This window comes from Dromiciops gliroides, chromosome 2 (assembly GCF_019393635.1).
Source record: "Dromiciops gliroides isolate mDroGli1 chromosome 2, mDroGli1.pri, whole genome shotgun sequence".
Lineage (NCBI taxonomy): Eukaryota > Metazoa > Chordata > Mammalia > Microbiotheria > Microbiotheriidae > Dromiciops > Dromiciops gliroides.
In genome coordinates this window covers 279,803,342-279,818,482 of record NC_057862.1, presented here as the reverse complement: position 1 = coordinate 279,818,482, position 15,141 = coordinate 279,803,342, and the positions used below count along the sequence as shown (strand labels likewise).

General features: G+C 39.8%; 1 protein-coding gene across 2 annotated transcripts in view; it reads right to left on the bottom strand.

Annotated features, from left to right (window-relative positions):
* Positions 1 to 15,141, bottom strand: part of TIFAB (TIFA inhibitor) — a 99,844-nt gene that overhangs the window by 39,770 nt on the left and 44,933 nt on the right. For both annotated transcript variants that reach the window (XM_043986555.1, XM_043986554.1), the window contains one exon: positions 10,941 to 11,026. The gene's annotated coding sequence lies outside the window, so the exon portion shown is untranslated. The remainder of the gene's footprint in view (positions 1 to 10,940; positions 11,027 to 15,141) is intronic.

Here is a 15,141-nt window from a genome sequence, read left to right as displayed (position 1 = left end):
TGGATTCAGAAGATGTGGGTTCAAATTCTGTTTCTACAAATTAGTATCTGGGTGACTTTGGGCAAATCACTTAACCTCTGTGGGACTTAGGTTCTAGCTGAAAGAACCTTATAAGTTATCTAGGTCTGGGGTTCTCCATGAACCCTTTGGGTCTGTAGATGTATTTCAGGGGCTTCAGAGAATTGGAACTTTTAATATTTTGACAGCTATTTCAATGGAGTTGGTTTCCTTTGTAATCCTATGTATTTATTTTGTCCATTTACAACCTTATTCTGAGATGGGGTCCATAGACTTCAACCACTGCCAAATGGGGTCCATGGCATAAAAATGAGAATCCCTCCTTATATTTCAACTGCTGATTTTACAGAGAAAGGAACCAATCTGTAGATTAAAGCCTATATTGTAAATGTTGTGAAAGAACTGGTGGATGGATGAATGAATATACTGCCTCTCATCTAGACTACTGTAATAATTTCCTATTAATTTCCCTTGCCAATTTTTCCATATGGCTGCCAAAGTGATTTTCCTAGAGCACAGATTTGACCACGTTACTCTATTTCTCAGTAAACTCCAGTGGCTCCCTATTATAACTTTAACAGCTTCCACCCTCTCCCACCTCCCTGCAGTTAGAGAAATAGATAGATGGGTAAAATATAAAGATAGAAGTAGAGAGTAGAGATAGAAATCGAGATGGGTAGATAGATGGATAGAGAAAGCTAAATGGATAGATGATTGCTTATGAGGAACCAGGAACTGTGTTAAACACTGGGAATGCAAATATAAGAAAACAATGTAGTCTCTACTCTTAAGGGGCTTACATTCTGATATAGGGAGATAAAACATAAAGGGGAGTTGGAAAAGGGAAAAGGAAGAGGAGAATGAGAGTGAGAAGAATGAGGAGGAGGAGGAGGAGAGGAAGAGGAAGAAGAGAGGGGATGAGGCTTCTTGTAAAGAGGCAGAGATGTCAGGAAAGTGAGTTGATCTTAGGAGTGAGCATGACTGGGGCTCCTCAGGAAATGGTGGCCCTAGCCAGGGACTCACTACTCAGGAGAGCAGGTCATCCTCCTGTCTGGAACACACCAAGTCTGTTGAAATATTTTCCTTTCTTTAAGAACCTACTCAGGTGCCTCCTCCTCTATGTGGTCTTACATGATTCACTCAGCTATAAGGTGCTGCAGTTTTCCTGGCAATTCTCACCCTTCTCTGTTGAGACCTGTTCTAAGTACATATTATATTCTACCTTGTGTGCAGAAAGAGCACAGTAGGAAAAGAAGGGGGATGACCTGGGCTTGATTTAGGGCAAGTCGTTTCAATTTAGGAGCTCAGTAAATGAGGAGACCAGACTTAATGATCTTTCAGGAAAGCACTGGCTCTAGAGTCAGGACCTGGGTTCAAATCATGCTTCTAATATGACCCAAGACCCCAGACTTGAACGTTCCCAGGTCTCAGTTACCTCATCTGTAAAATGAGTGGTTTGGATTAGGTGGTCTCAAGGGTCCCTTTCTGGTCTAGATATATGATCCTATGACAGGCTCATAATGTTTTTTAAAAATTTCTTTGGGACAGGTCGGGTGTGGTACTGCTTGAGGGCAAGAGGATTGATATGGACTAGGGGCCTTTCTAAGCCCAGTCCAAGCTTCTGGACTCATTTTCAATGCTCCAGTTCTGGTCCAGAGTGAAAGAAGTGTTATAGGTCTAGCAGGCTCAGTTTTGGCAAGCCCCTCCCTTGCTCTGTGATATATTATACGTCTGTTCTCACAACCACCAAGATTTCACATCCATTGTACTCGGCATTTTTCACATGTGCTTTACAAATGTGCACAATCACTCTGAACAAAATATATTGGGAAATATGTCTTTTCCATATGGGCCCCAATATAATCTAAACAGTGTTTTCCTCCTCTCAGCCCCGGAGGGAGAATATATCAAAACCATCAAAATGTGATGAGAACATGAAAAATCACTGGCCTATATATCTCCCAAGTAGTTTTCCAGAATCTCCTTAGGACAATGTAACCTAATGTAGTATAAATCATTAACTGTGTTTGGTAGAGTTGTTACTTGGAAACATAGAGGGAACGATGCTTGGATCAGGGGTCTCTTACGAAGATAAAGAAAATTCCTCATCATGTCTCTAGTGTAACTGTCTGGCATGTCACTCTGGGCAGGTTATTAACTTCTGCCTGTTTGCAAAATGCAGACATGCATGGGAGCTGGTATGGGATTGTTTGTTATAAACAGTCTTGTCTTTCAGACAGAAGTAAATGTATGAGGCTGTAGTGATTTCAGTTTGATTGGATAACTGCACCCCTCTTCTCATTTGGACTACTGAGGCAGTTTTCAATTTTCTTTCTCTGCCTTTCAAATTTCTTGGAGTCATAAGCCATCCTATTTTTTCAAAAAGTAAAACTGAAAGACCTGCAACCCTGGTAAGTCACATTGGTAAGTCTTGAATGCCAAAATAGCACAAAGCAATGTGCCATTCTGTTTCATTGTGAATATGTGCCCTTCTCACCTTCCCAGACAAATCAGATTCAATCTATGAGACATCGATAATAATTTTTCTTTTATCTAGCATACCCCCACAGAAAGACCTCCAGCTCCCTCTCACTACTCTGAACTAACCTTATCTTTAGAATCAGCTTATATAGTAACAAGCAAGACAACCAATTAGCATTGTAAGCACAATAGATTTCTTATAAAAACAGTTAAGTTAGATGACACCTGGACTCAAGTCCAGAAGCGAGGAACAAACCCCTAATGTCAGTAGAAAAGCCTGTGAAATGTGCGTGAAAGTGGGACTTCTTCCATACACCTAGTCCAGTGTCTGTCAACCCCCATTCATCTGAACAGGCCAGTCAGGTCACCACAATTGCTGTAGATCCTGCCTCAGATCAGAAAGCCTCAGGCATTACTGGCTATCAATGCCACTGCTGCTGTCATTGTTACAGCCCGGTTGCTGCAGATCCTGCCTTTGCTCTTCATTTTCAACATTTATTTTCATAAGATGTTTAGTTCCAAATTTTTCTCCCTCCCCATCTCCCTCCCCAAGACAGAAAACAATCTGATATAGGTTATATATGTACAATCACATTAAATGTATTTCTGCATTAATATAGGCTCTTCATTTTCACAGAACATGTATTTCTTCTTTCATTATAATTTTTTTTTAAATCTGATACTCCTACTTGGTCCTTTCTGACTTGTACCTTGGGCCCACAGTAGTCTGGGAAATGTAGTCTTTTCCTAACAATCATACACAATCTTCACTAGAAAAAAAATGGATCACAGAATCATAGGAAATGACCTCAGAGGCCATCTGGTCCAACCCTCTCTTTTTACAAATGGTCCAGGGATGTCAAGTGGCTTCCCCAAAATGGTAGGAAATTGTTAGAGATGGAATTTGAACCCAATTCTTCTGACTCCAGAGACACAAGGTACTTATCTCTCTTTATATCCTTTCTAGTAATTGCTTAAATGGATTTTTAACCCTTTAAACTCATGATATCGTGACAATTTCTCTTGGCCTAAGTGAGGATAATAATCTCTATCCCATGCTCCCACACAGGGTTAGGGAGTATTAAGTCACTGAGTCAGGAGCGAGTTGAAGAATAGAACCAGTAGTTCATTCTCTCCACCGGGTGAGATGGGCTTTAGGTAATGGTGATTTATCATATCAATAAGACCCGATGGGAGAAATGCACAATGATTTCTAGGCATTTGCATCAGTGTGACCTGATACTGCTTTGCCTTCTTTTCAGTCCCTATGATTGGATGAGGTGAGGAAAGGGGGACTTGGAAGATATATAGAGGAGGCATTACTGTTTTCAGCCATTCTGTGATAGGACCTGCTGATAAAATGTTCACTTCTGTAGGGCACAGACTTTTCTTTTTATTTTTTTATCTCTAGCACCTAGTTCATCGTAGGTGCTTAATGAATTCTTATTGATTGATTGAACAATAAATCACCATGACTCCAGTAATAATTTATGTGAATGCAATACACAACCAAGATGTTTATATAGGTTCAGGACCAAGATAGTCTGTCTCTGGTTATTGGCTCTCTTTTTCTTTTTTTATTTAATTGTCTAGCAAAGCAAGTTTCCTCATCAAACAAAACAAATTTCTGCATAGACCACGTCAAAAAGACTATATCTATTACATATTATACACTATATTATATTTCTCATTCTATGCTCTAAGTCTTTTATTTCTCTGGCAAGAGGTAGGTAGCAAGTTTCATCACTAGTCCTCTGGAATCATTATTAATCATTATGCATATTGGCGTTCCTAATTCTTTTAAAGTCACACATTTTAAAAATATTGTTTCAATGTATAAATTGTTCTGTTTCTGCTTACTTCACATGTTACATGAATTCATTCAACCCTCCCTAGGTTTCTTCGATACCATCCCCTTCGCTATTTTTTTTTTTTGGTGAGGCAATTGGGATTAAGTGACTTGCCCAGGGTCACACAGCTAATAAGTGTCAAGGGTCTGAGGCCATATTTGAACTCAGGTCCTCCTGAGTCCAGGACCGATGCTCTATCCACTGTGCCACCTAGCTTCCCCTCCCTTCACTGTTTCTTATTATAAAAAGCATATTAGTATTCCTTCGCATTTCTGCACCTCCTTGTTCAGTCATCCCTCAATTGATGAGTATCACATTGGATTCTCATTCTTTGCTACCTCAAAAAGAGTACTTAGTATCTTTGTGCATCCTTAGAGTTTGTTTTGCTTGGGACTAAAGTCTTCTCTTAACATACCCTCCTTTAAATTTCCCTTTGTCCTCTTCTTTTTAGAGACATCTAGGCGGCACAGTAGATTGTGATGGACCTAGAGTGAGGAAGACCTGAATTCAAATCCTTCTTTAGATACTTATTAGCTCTGTGACTGTGGGAAAGTCCCTTGACTTCTCTGTGCCTCAGAGTAGAGGGGCTCCTTGGTGGAAATGGAAGCAGGTTCAGTGCCAAAGTTCACTGAATCAAATAGTGGTTCCTTAAGGCTAGAGTAGTGACTAGTCTGTGTTCCAGAATAAATGATGAAACACCATCTCCCTCTTCTAAGTAGAGTATTGGGGTAACCAGAGATGTGGAATGTTAAGATACACTGTCAGAAACATCTGCTGCATGGGTCAACTTGGTGCAACTCTTTTTGCTGTTATGAGGAAGAGTTTAGTGGAGGAGACAACAAAGACAAAAATGCTTCAGAATCTCATAATTCAAGATGAAGTAAAAAAAAAAAAAACTACTTCAGCACAATAAACATTTATTAGGTGCTCCCTAGTGGTAGGCACCAAGGATATAAGGAAAGATACAACAAAGTCCCTGATCTCAAGAATCTTGTGCTGTATGAAGGAATTGAGGCACTTAACCATATGCCAAAGCACTATGCTAAGCCCTGGAAAGACAAACACAAAATCGAGAGTTCCTGACCTCAGGAAGCTTACATTATAATGTAAGAGACAATACATATAGGGGAATGATGGTCATAGAGACAGTTAAGGCCTAGAAAAGAAAAAAGAAAAAGATGGTGGGTGGAACAACAGAGCAATTCACTGACAGGGCCATTTCAGAGGCAATGGTAGCATTAATTTGATTTCAGTCCATAAAGATGGAAATGAGGTAGAGACAAGTATGCAAAAAACTATCATACAAAAGAGACTAACATGTCATAAAAAAAATAAAAGGATCCAGGAAAAGTGATAGGAGAAATTTGATAAGTCAGGTTGCTCTTTTAGTTGGGGGAGGGAAGGAGAGGAAGGATGAGGGCTTCCTGGAGGAGATGGATCTTGAAAGAAAAGGGGAACTTCAGCAAACTTAAAGGGGAATCTGTTCCAGACACAAGGAATGAGATAAATATAAGCGAACAGATAGGAAATTATAAAATCATATATTTAGTGTTGGATGTGACCTTAGATCATCTAGTTTACCCCCTCATATTTTTTTAATTTTTAAAATGGTTTTTATTTTGTTATTCTGTATTTGACAAACACCAATATTATCCAACTCTCCTCTCCCTATTGAATTTTCCCCCAAAATTAAAAAATAAAATAAACCTTCCTTTGTGTCAAATACTCACACACTGGCCACATCTAAAAATGTATATCTCATTTTGAGGCTGGCATATCACTTCTCTGTCAGGAGTTGGGGGAGATAGGGAAGTGGAAGGGAATCAGTATTTATATAGTACCTACTATATGTGCCAGACATTGTGCTTTACACATATCTAATTTGATCTTCGGTGAGGACGGTGCTGGTACTATCCCCATTTTAAAATTAAGGAAACTGAGGCAAACAAAGGTTATTGACTTGCCCAGGGTCACACAACTAGTGTCTGAAGCTATATTTAAGCTATCTTCCTGACTCCAGGCCCAGAGCTCTGTCCACGGTGCCACCTAGTGGCCTCTGGATAACATGCTTTATTATTGGTCCTCTGGAGTATCAACTTGACACTGCATTGATCAATGTTAAGTCTTATAAAGTAGTTTTCCTTTTCAATGTTGTAATTGCTATACAAACTATTCTCCCGCTTCTGTTTATGTCACTCTGCATCTGCATCTGCATCTGGCTTTTTTTGGTATCAGACAGAAAAGATTATGATTTTGAGGGTTTATTTTATATTTTACTACATTGCTGAAGTCATTCATTCAATTGATCTTTCAGTTGAAATCTTAGGGTTCGCTATAAAACCATCATATTGTCTGCAAAGAGGGACAGTTTATTCTTTACATATGCTAATTGCTCTATTCCTGTTTTATTCCTACAGCCAGCATTTCTAGCATGTTGCCAAGTAATAATGGTGATAATGGACATCCTTGTTTTATCTTTGCTCTTACTGCAAAGGCCTCTAATATTTCTCCTTGCCTATAATGTCTTTTGTTTTAAAATAATTACCATTTACAATATTATGAAAAGATTAATTTATTCCTACATGTTTTAGGACTTTTAGCAGAAATGTGTTGTGTTGCTTCAAAACTTTTTTCCGCACATATTAACATAATCATGTGATTTTTAATTATTTCTCTTATTTATATGGTCATTTATGTTTATTTTTTTTCTTGTATTCAGCCAATCATACATTCTTTTTTTTAAAAGTGAGGCAATTGGGGTTAAGTGACTTGCCCAGGGTCACACAGCTAGTAAGTGTTAAGTATCTGAGGCCAGATTTGAACTCAGGTACTCCTGACTCCAGGGCTGGTACTCTACCCACTGCACCACCTAGCTGCCCCTCCCATACATTTTTGTTTTGTTTTTTAGTGAGGCAATTGGGGTTAAGTGACTTGCCCAGGGTCACACAGCTAGTAAGTGTTAAGTGTCTGAGGCCGGATTTGAACTCAGGTACTCCTGACTCCAGGGCTGGTGCTCTATCCACTTCGCCATCTAGCTGCCCCTCCCATACATTCTTAATGTCATAGCAGTTAATCTTTTTAAATACTTTGAACTTTTTTGGCTAACATTTTATTAATTATTTTTGTCTTGATATCCATTAGAGATATTGGTCTCCTTTTCTTTCTCTGAATTATCTCTCTCTGGTTAAGTTTTATAAAGATCACATTTGAATTATCAAAAGAATTTGATAGTATACTTTTTTCCTATTTTTGCAAAGAACTCACATAATATTAGAATTAATTGTTCTTTGAACATTTAACAAAATTAACTTGTAATTCTTGGAAAGTATGTTCTCTTAAATTTTTAAAAAATTTCATTTTCATTTTATTTTTTCTCAATTATATGTAAATGCAAATGTTAACATTTGTGGGGTTTTTTTGGGGGGGGGCAATGAGGGTTAATTGACTTGCCCAAGGTCACACAGCTAGTAAGTGTCAAGTATTTGAGGCCAGATTTGAACTCAGGTCCTCTTTTTTTTTTTTGGTGAGGTAATTGGGGTTAAGTGACTTGCCCAGGGTCACACAGCTAGTAATTGTTAAGTGTCTGAGGCCGGATTTGAACTCAGGTACTCCTGACTCCAGGGCCGGTGCTCTATCCACTGTGCCACCTAGCTGCCCCAAACTCAGGTCCTCTTGAATCAAGGGCCAGTGCTCTATCTCCTGTGCCACCTAGCTGCCCCATTAATATTTGTCTTTTTTTAAGATTTTGAGTTCCAAATTCTCTCACTCCCACTTTCCCTTACCCCCTCATTGAGAAGGCAAGCAATTTGATATAGATTATACTCATGTAGTCATGCAAAACATTTCCATATTAGCCATACCGCAAAAGAAAACACAGACCCCAAAATAAAAAAATAATTTTAAATGTAAAAAATTATGCTTTAATTGGCATTCAGACTTTATCAGTTCTTTCTCTGGAGGGGGATAGCATTTTTCAACATAAATCCTTCAGAATTGTATTGGACCATTGTATTGATGAGAATAGCTAAGTCATTCCAAGCTGATAATGATCAATATTGCTGTTCTGTGTACAACGTTCTCTGGGTTTTGCTCATTTTACTTTGCATCAGTTTATGTAAGGCTTCCCAGGTTTTTCTGCAAGCACATTGCTCGTCATTTCTTATAGCAAAATAGTATTCTATCACAATCATATACCACAAAGTGTTCAGCCATTCCCCAATTGATGGACATCCCCTCACTTTCCAACTCTTTGCCACCACAAAAAGAGTCGCTATAAACATTTTTGTATACATAGGTCCTTTTCCTTTTCTTTGATCTCTTTGGGGTAGAGAGAGACATAGTAGGTGGTATTGATAAGTCTAAGGGTATGCACAGTTTTATAGCCTTTTGGACATGGTTTTGATCTGCTTTCTCAATCTGCTGGACCAGTTTACAACTCTACCAACAAGGCACTAATGTTCCAATTTTTTTTCCATATCCCCTCCAATATTTGTCATTTTTCTTTTCTGTCACGTTGCCCAATCTGATAGGTATGGCATGATACCTCAGTCATGTTTTAATTTGCATTTCTCTAATCAGCAAAGGTATGTTCTCTTAATGTAGAAAAAGATTACATTAGCTTTTTTACTGTCATATCACACTGCTGACTTTTTTTTTTTTTTTTTGCTGGGCAAAGAGGCTTAAGTGACTTGCCCAGGGTCACACAGCTAGTACACACTGTTGACTCTTATTAAAGTTGTACTCCATTAAAACTCCCAGGTCTTTTTAAGAAGAACTACTGTCTAATAATGTCTCCTCCATCTTATATTTCTGAAGTTATTCTTTTTTTTGTGTGTACCTAAGAATAAACATTTAGATTTATCTCTACCAAGTTTCATTTCATTTGATTCAGTCCATGCTCTGGTATGTCAAGATGCTTTTGAGTCCTACCTGTAATCTGCTATGTTAGCTTTCCCTCACAGATTTGTGTTATTTGCAAATTTGATGACATACTATCTATGCCTCTTTTTGAAGTTATCAATAAAAATGTTAAAGAGCTCAAGGCTAAGCAAAACAATCTCTGGAATACTTCACAGAAAGCCCCATCCCACACTGGCATCAAATCATTAACAACTGCTTGTTTAGGCCAGACAGACAATCAGTTCTAAAGCTATCAATTGCATTATTGTCTATATTTTCCACAAGAATAGTATGATATGCTTTATCAAGATCTTTGCTAAGGGGCAGCTGGGCGGCACAGTGGATAAAGCACCAGCCCTAGAGTCAGGAGGACCTGAGTTCAAATCCGGCCTCAAACACTTGACACTTACTAGCTGTATGACCCTGGGCAAGTCACTTCAACCTCATTGCCCTGCCCTCCTCCCAAAAAAAGATTTTTGCTAAAATTTAGCTAAGCAGGATTGTGAGAAGATGGTGTCGCATTAGGACCAAGAAAAGCCCAAATCATCAGACAAACCTCCAACTGAACAAGAGGTAGTGAATCCCATCAGGCAAAGCACCTGGTGCTGATTCCATCCCACGAGAGACCTACAAAATCTATTAAGAGGTCATGACTGAAAATTACAGATTATATGGCAAGAGAAAATTATCCCCCAAGGGTTCTAGGATTCCTCCACTGTTCATCTCTATAAAGGGAAGGAAACAGGTTTTCTTGTGACAATCACAGGGTGATCTCTCTCTTAGTCATTGCTGGCAAGAATCTTGCCATAGTCCTCTTTACCCAACTGATCCTTCACTTGGAAGATGGTCATCTGCATGAGAGCTATTGTGGCTTCAAAAAGGTCTGAGGAATGGTCAACATGGTATTTCCTACCCAACAACTCTAGGAGAAATGTCAGGAACAGAACAGAGATTTGCATATAATGTTCATTGACCTGACCAGGGCCTTTGGTACTGTCATTTGTGAGGGCTTGTGGAAAATCATGGGGAAATTTTGGTTGGAGAAGTTCATCAATATTGAATGCCAGTTTCATGGTGGCATGCTCACATGGGTTCTTTTTTTTTTTTTTTTTTTTTTTGGTGAGGCAATTGGGGTTAAGTGACTTGCCTAGGGTCACACAACTAGTAAGTGTTAAGTGTCTGAGGCCGAATTTGAACTCAGGTCCTCCTGAATCCAAGGCCGGTGCTCTATCCACTGCACCACCTAGCTGCCCCCACATGGGTTCTTGATGAAAGACAGTGCTTTCATGCTTTCCCAGTTACTAATGGACTGAAGCAGGGCTATATGCTTGTTTCCATCCTTTTTAGCATGATATTTTCTTCAATACTGCCAGACACCTTCAACGAGGATGAAAACACAATCAAGGTCAGTTATCACACTGATGGTAAACTATTTAACTTGAAAAGGCTACAAGCCAAGAGCAAAGCTGAGGGAGAGTTGGGGCATGGCCTTTTGTTCACGGATGACTGTGCACTCAATGCAGCCCCTGAGGCTGAGATACAATAGAGTATGGATCAATTCTCAGCTGCTTGTAGTAATTTTGGCCTGACAATCAAAATCAAGAAAACAGAGATCCTCCCTCAGCCAGCACCACACTACCCATATGTGGAATCAGTGGAGAAACTTTGAATGCTGTGGATAAGTTCACTTACCTTGGCAGGATACTCTCCAAGGATGTCCACATTGATGATGAGGTTGATGTACGCATTGCCAGAGCTAGTCATGCATTTGGGAGGTTCTGAATGAAAGTGTAAGACAGAAGTATTAGGTGGCATACCAAACTGAAGGTCTACACAGCTGTTGTGCTGACTTAACTGTCATATGGCTGTGAAACTTGAATAGACTATCAGCACCATGACAGAAAAATGAACTGCTCCACTTGAATTATGTTAGGAAGATTCTGAAGATCACCTGGCAAGATGAGGTGAAAGACATTGGAGTCTTCTCTCAGGCTAAACTGCTAAGCATTCAAACTCTACTGCAGAGAGCACAACTCCAATGGGTTGCCCACATAGCCTAAATGCCAAATACACAATAACTTAAAAGATTATTTTACAGGGAACTTGAACGAGGCAAACACTCCCACAGAGGTCAGAAGAAGCAGTACAAGGACACTCTCAAGGTCTCTCTGAAGAACTTTAGTATCAATTGTCAGACATGGGAGATGCTAGCACAGGACCACGCAGCATGTTGTGCCTACATTAAAGAAGGTGCTGTGCTCTATGAGCAAAGCATAAATGCAGTGGCACAAAGGTAATGGGAGCTGTGCAAATCCAGAGGCATCTTCATTCCAAATGTTCTAATGGACTATTTGTGCCCAACTTGTGGTAAAGCCTTCAGAACTCCTATTAGACTGTTCAGAACCCTGACCCCAACATTATGATGTCATTGGTCCTCTTTGAAAACAAAGGATAAACAACAACAGATAGTCCCTGACTGAAGTGGATAATGCTTCCAGTAAGACGGTGGACCACTGGTCCATACCATCTGACCTGCAACATCACCCATAAGATCTTGGCCTTTGCTATCTGTCATGTAGGTGAACCCTCTTATCTGCGCTGTCTTCTTCAATTAGGATGTAAGCTCCTTGGAGCATAAATGTTGCCTTTATTCTCTATTTGTATTCCCAGAACTTAGCACAGGGTTTAGTACATAGTAAGTGCTTAATAAGTCTTTCTTTTCTTTCCTTCCTTCCTTCCTTCCTTCCTTCCTTCGTTTGTTCCTTCCTTCCTTCCTTCGTTCCTTCGTTCGTTCGTTCCTTCCTTCCTTCCTCCCTCCCTCCCTCCCTCCTCTCTCTCTCCCTCTCTCCTTCCTATCTCTCTTTTTCTTTTTTCTTTCTTCCTTCCTTTCTTTCTTTCTCTCTTTCTTTCTTCCTCTTTCTCCTTCCTTCCTTCCTTTTTTCTTTCCTTCATTTCTTCCCCCTCCTCCCTTCCCCCTCCTCACTTTTACACTTAATTCTAATTGCCCCAGGTACCACATTTACTAATTATACCTCTGAATTTAGGAGATTAAGAGAATTGGGAAGTTGTTTCTTCAGCTTGCCTTGATGTGGGGCAAGATCTGTATAGTCTCCACTGATTCTTCATATTCCCAGGTTAGCATTCCATTAGAACTCCATCCTATATAATTTGTTTGGAAGAGTGGTAAAAGCTCCAAGTGTCACAGATATATGTGGTACCATCAAGTTTCCATTGAGGAAACTGTTTTCTAGGTCTTTGGATATGTAGGGATTGAATCATTTTGTAGTCTTGTGGCAGTATAAGTTCATAGATTTATAAGACCCAGGAAAGGGGAGAAGGAAAAAATCAGTATTATTAATGGCATTCAACCTGGCCACTTCCAGCAGGCTAGTCACCCTGGTAGCATCGTCTATATCAGAGATGTCAAACTCAAAACCCACAGGCTGCATGTGGCTTACAAAACTCTGAAGCAGGGGGCAGCTAGGTGGCACAGTGGATAGAGCACTGGCCCTGGATTCAGGAGTACCTGAGTTCAAATCCGGCCTCAGACACTTGACACTTACTAGCTGTGCGACCCTGGGCAAGTCACTTAACCCCCATAGCCCTGCAAAACAAAGCAAAACAAAGCAAAACAAAACAAAACAAAACAAAACAAAACTCTGAAGCACAGCTTGCACCAGAGTGAAATGAAATGGAGAAATGTCAATTTGTAGTTTTCTAAGTCAATATACAGCCTTCAAGATCATTTCTATTTGAGTTAGACACCACTAGTTATTATTAGGGAGGATTCTTGCTGGTCTAGGATGGCTCTATGGACAGCCAGGACAGTTGTACTCATTCTGGCACTGTACAGGGGAGGGAAGCCATCAGTGTCTTTAGTTTATTTATATTGAGCATTTCTATTTATTGAATTCTTACATGTTCGCATCCAGCATATTCATAGGTTTTACTCCAAACTCAAGAGATTTGGGCCAACTCAGTAACAGAGAGTTTCCATCATCAAGACACCAGATACGGAATTATGGATGCTCACACAGGATGATCTTAACAATTCAACTTTTTAAAGATCATATAAATGAGCAGATTAGGAAAGGACCTTAAAATTTATCTAATCTTAATCTTTCACGTTACAGAGAAGCAAGTGGGTCTAGGGTGAGACAATGCTCAGAGTCACACAATTAATTCATGGAAGAGCTAGGACTAGAAGCCTAGAAGCCAGTTTTCTTTACTCTAAGGCCAGTACTCTTTCTACTCCAGATGTATTATTTCACTTACTTTTAAGTGATTTTAGATCCTATGATACCCTATAGCACTGATCCTTAGCAAAACTGCAAGATCTCTGAAGTTTGGCATTGAGATCTCCAGATGGTTATCCTTTCTGGATCTTTCTATTGGACATCAATATAGTAGTCATTTCTAGGCAGGCAACCTTCCCACAGCCTCTCACATTATTTCCTGTATTGGAGGGACGTTGGGCCAACACTCACTGGAAACATGAAAATAAAATTGAAAAATATTTAACAGAATAAGTAAAAATAAAATAAGACAGATCATGTTAATATGTGATTTTCTAAGCCAATATGCCCCTGCAGAGATCCTTATGTAGAGTTTGGTGGTCTCTAGTTTCTATTTGAGTTTGATGCCACTGCAGTAGGGCATTTCTCCCTGCACTCATGGGACATGCCAGCCTTTCGTGGTATCCTGCCTCTGTTCCTTCACCCCCTCTATCGCTATACCCCCTGGCTTTGACATTTTCAGCCTTATTCCATATCGCTCTCCTTCCTTTACTCTTGTTCTAGTGACTTCACACAGGTTGTTTCCCACCATCCCTTCCCCGACCCCACACACCCTGCCTACCATAAATTCCTCACCTCTACCCACAAAAATTCTTCCCCTCTAATGCTTAGCTCAGCTGCCACCTTTGCCACCCTCAAATGTCCCAAGTGCCTTTTATCCAGCTCTCTCTTTTGCCCCCATAGCACTCTACCCTGTGTTATACTTACATGTGCATATATCTTATTTTCCTAATCACCCAGGGACAAGAACTGTATGGTTTGTTTTGTTGTTTTGGTTTGGTTTTTTTGGCCAGGCAATGAGGGTTAAGTGACTTGCCCAGGGTCACACAGCTAGTAAGTGTGAAGTGTCTGAGGCTGGACCTGAACTCAGGTCCTGAATCCAGGGCCGGTGCTTTATCCACTGTGCCACCTGGCTGCCTCCAGAACTGTATGGTTTTTAATCTTTGTATGACCACCTCCCTCACTAAAATCTGGCACTGCACCTTGCACATGGAGGCTGCAAGGTGTAGTAGATTGAGGGCCATCCTCAGAGTCAAAAAGACCTGGGTTCAATTGCTCATCAGACACATGTAAATGACCTTCTGGAAGCCTCTGTGCCCAAATCAGAGGCCTAAACAAATAAACAATCAAATAAAGAGATGTCTAACCCCCCCCCCAATAGCACAGTCCTTGATAGGTTTAACAGATGTCCAATTGGTCACCTTTCTGAATAGAAAGGGGCAAGTTTTGCAGTGAATGAGGAGATCTCACTGATTTTTACTGGTAGTGAGAGGAGTACACTAAAACAGCTGTGGCCCCTAGTAAGTTGAATGCTTAGATCTTGCTGTTTCCTGCCATGACCTGGGGTCCATCCCCATTTATATGCTTTCATTTATTTGATTTTATGCTTTGTTTTAAATGCCTGGAGAATTACTTCCCTTTGCGTGTTAAGTGGGGAATTTAAACAAGCCTTTTATTTTTATTATATCCTAATAAGATGAAATAATAATAAAATAATAGCTTACCCATATGCAAGCTTTATATGTGTGTATAAAATTTCACTAGACTTTTAATTTCATTGGTATAAGAAATTCCCATTGAAGAGATTCCTTCTACCA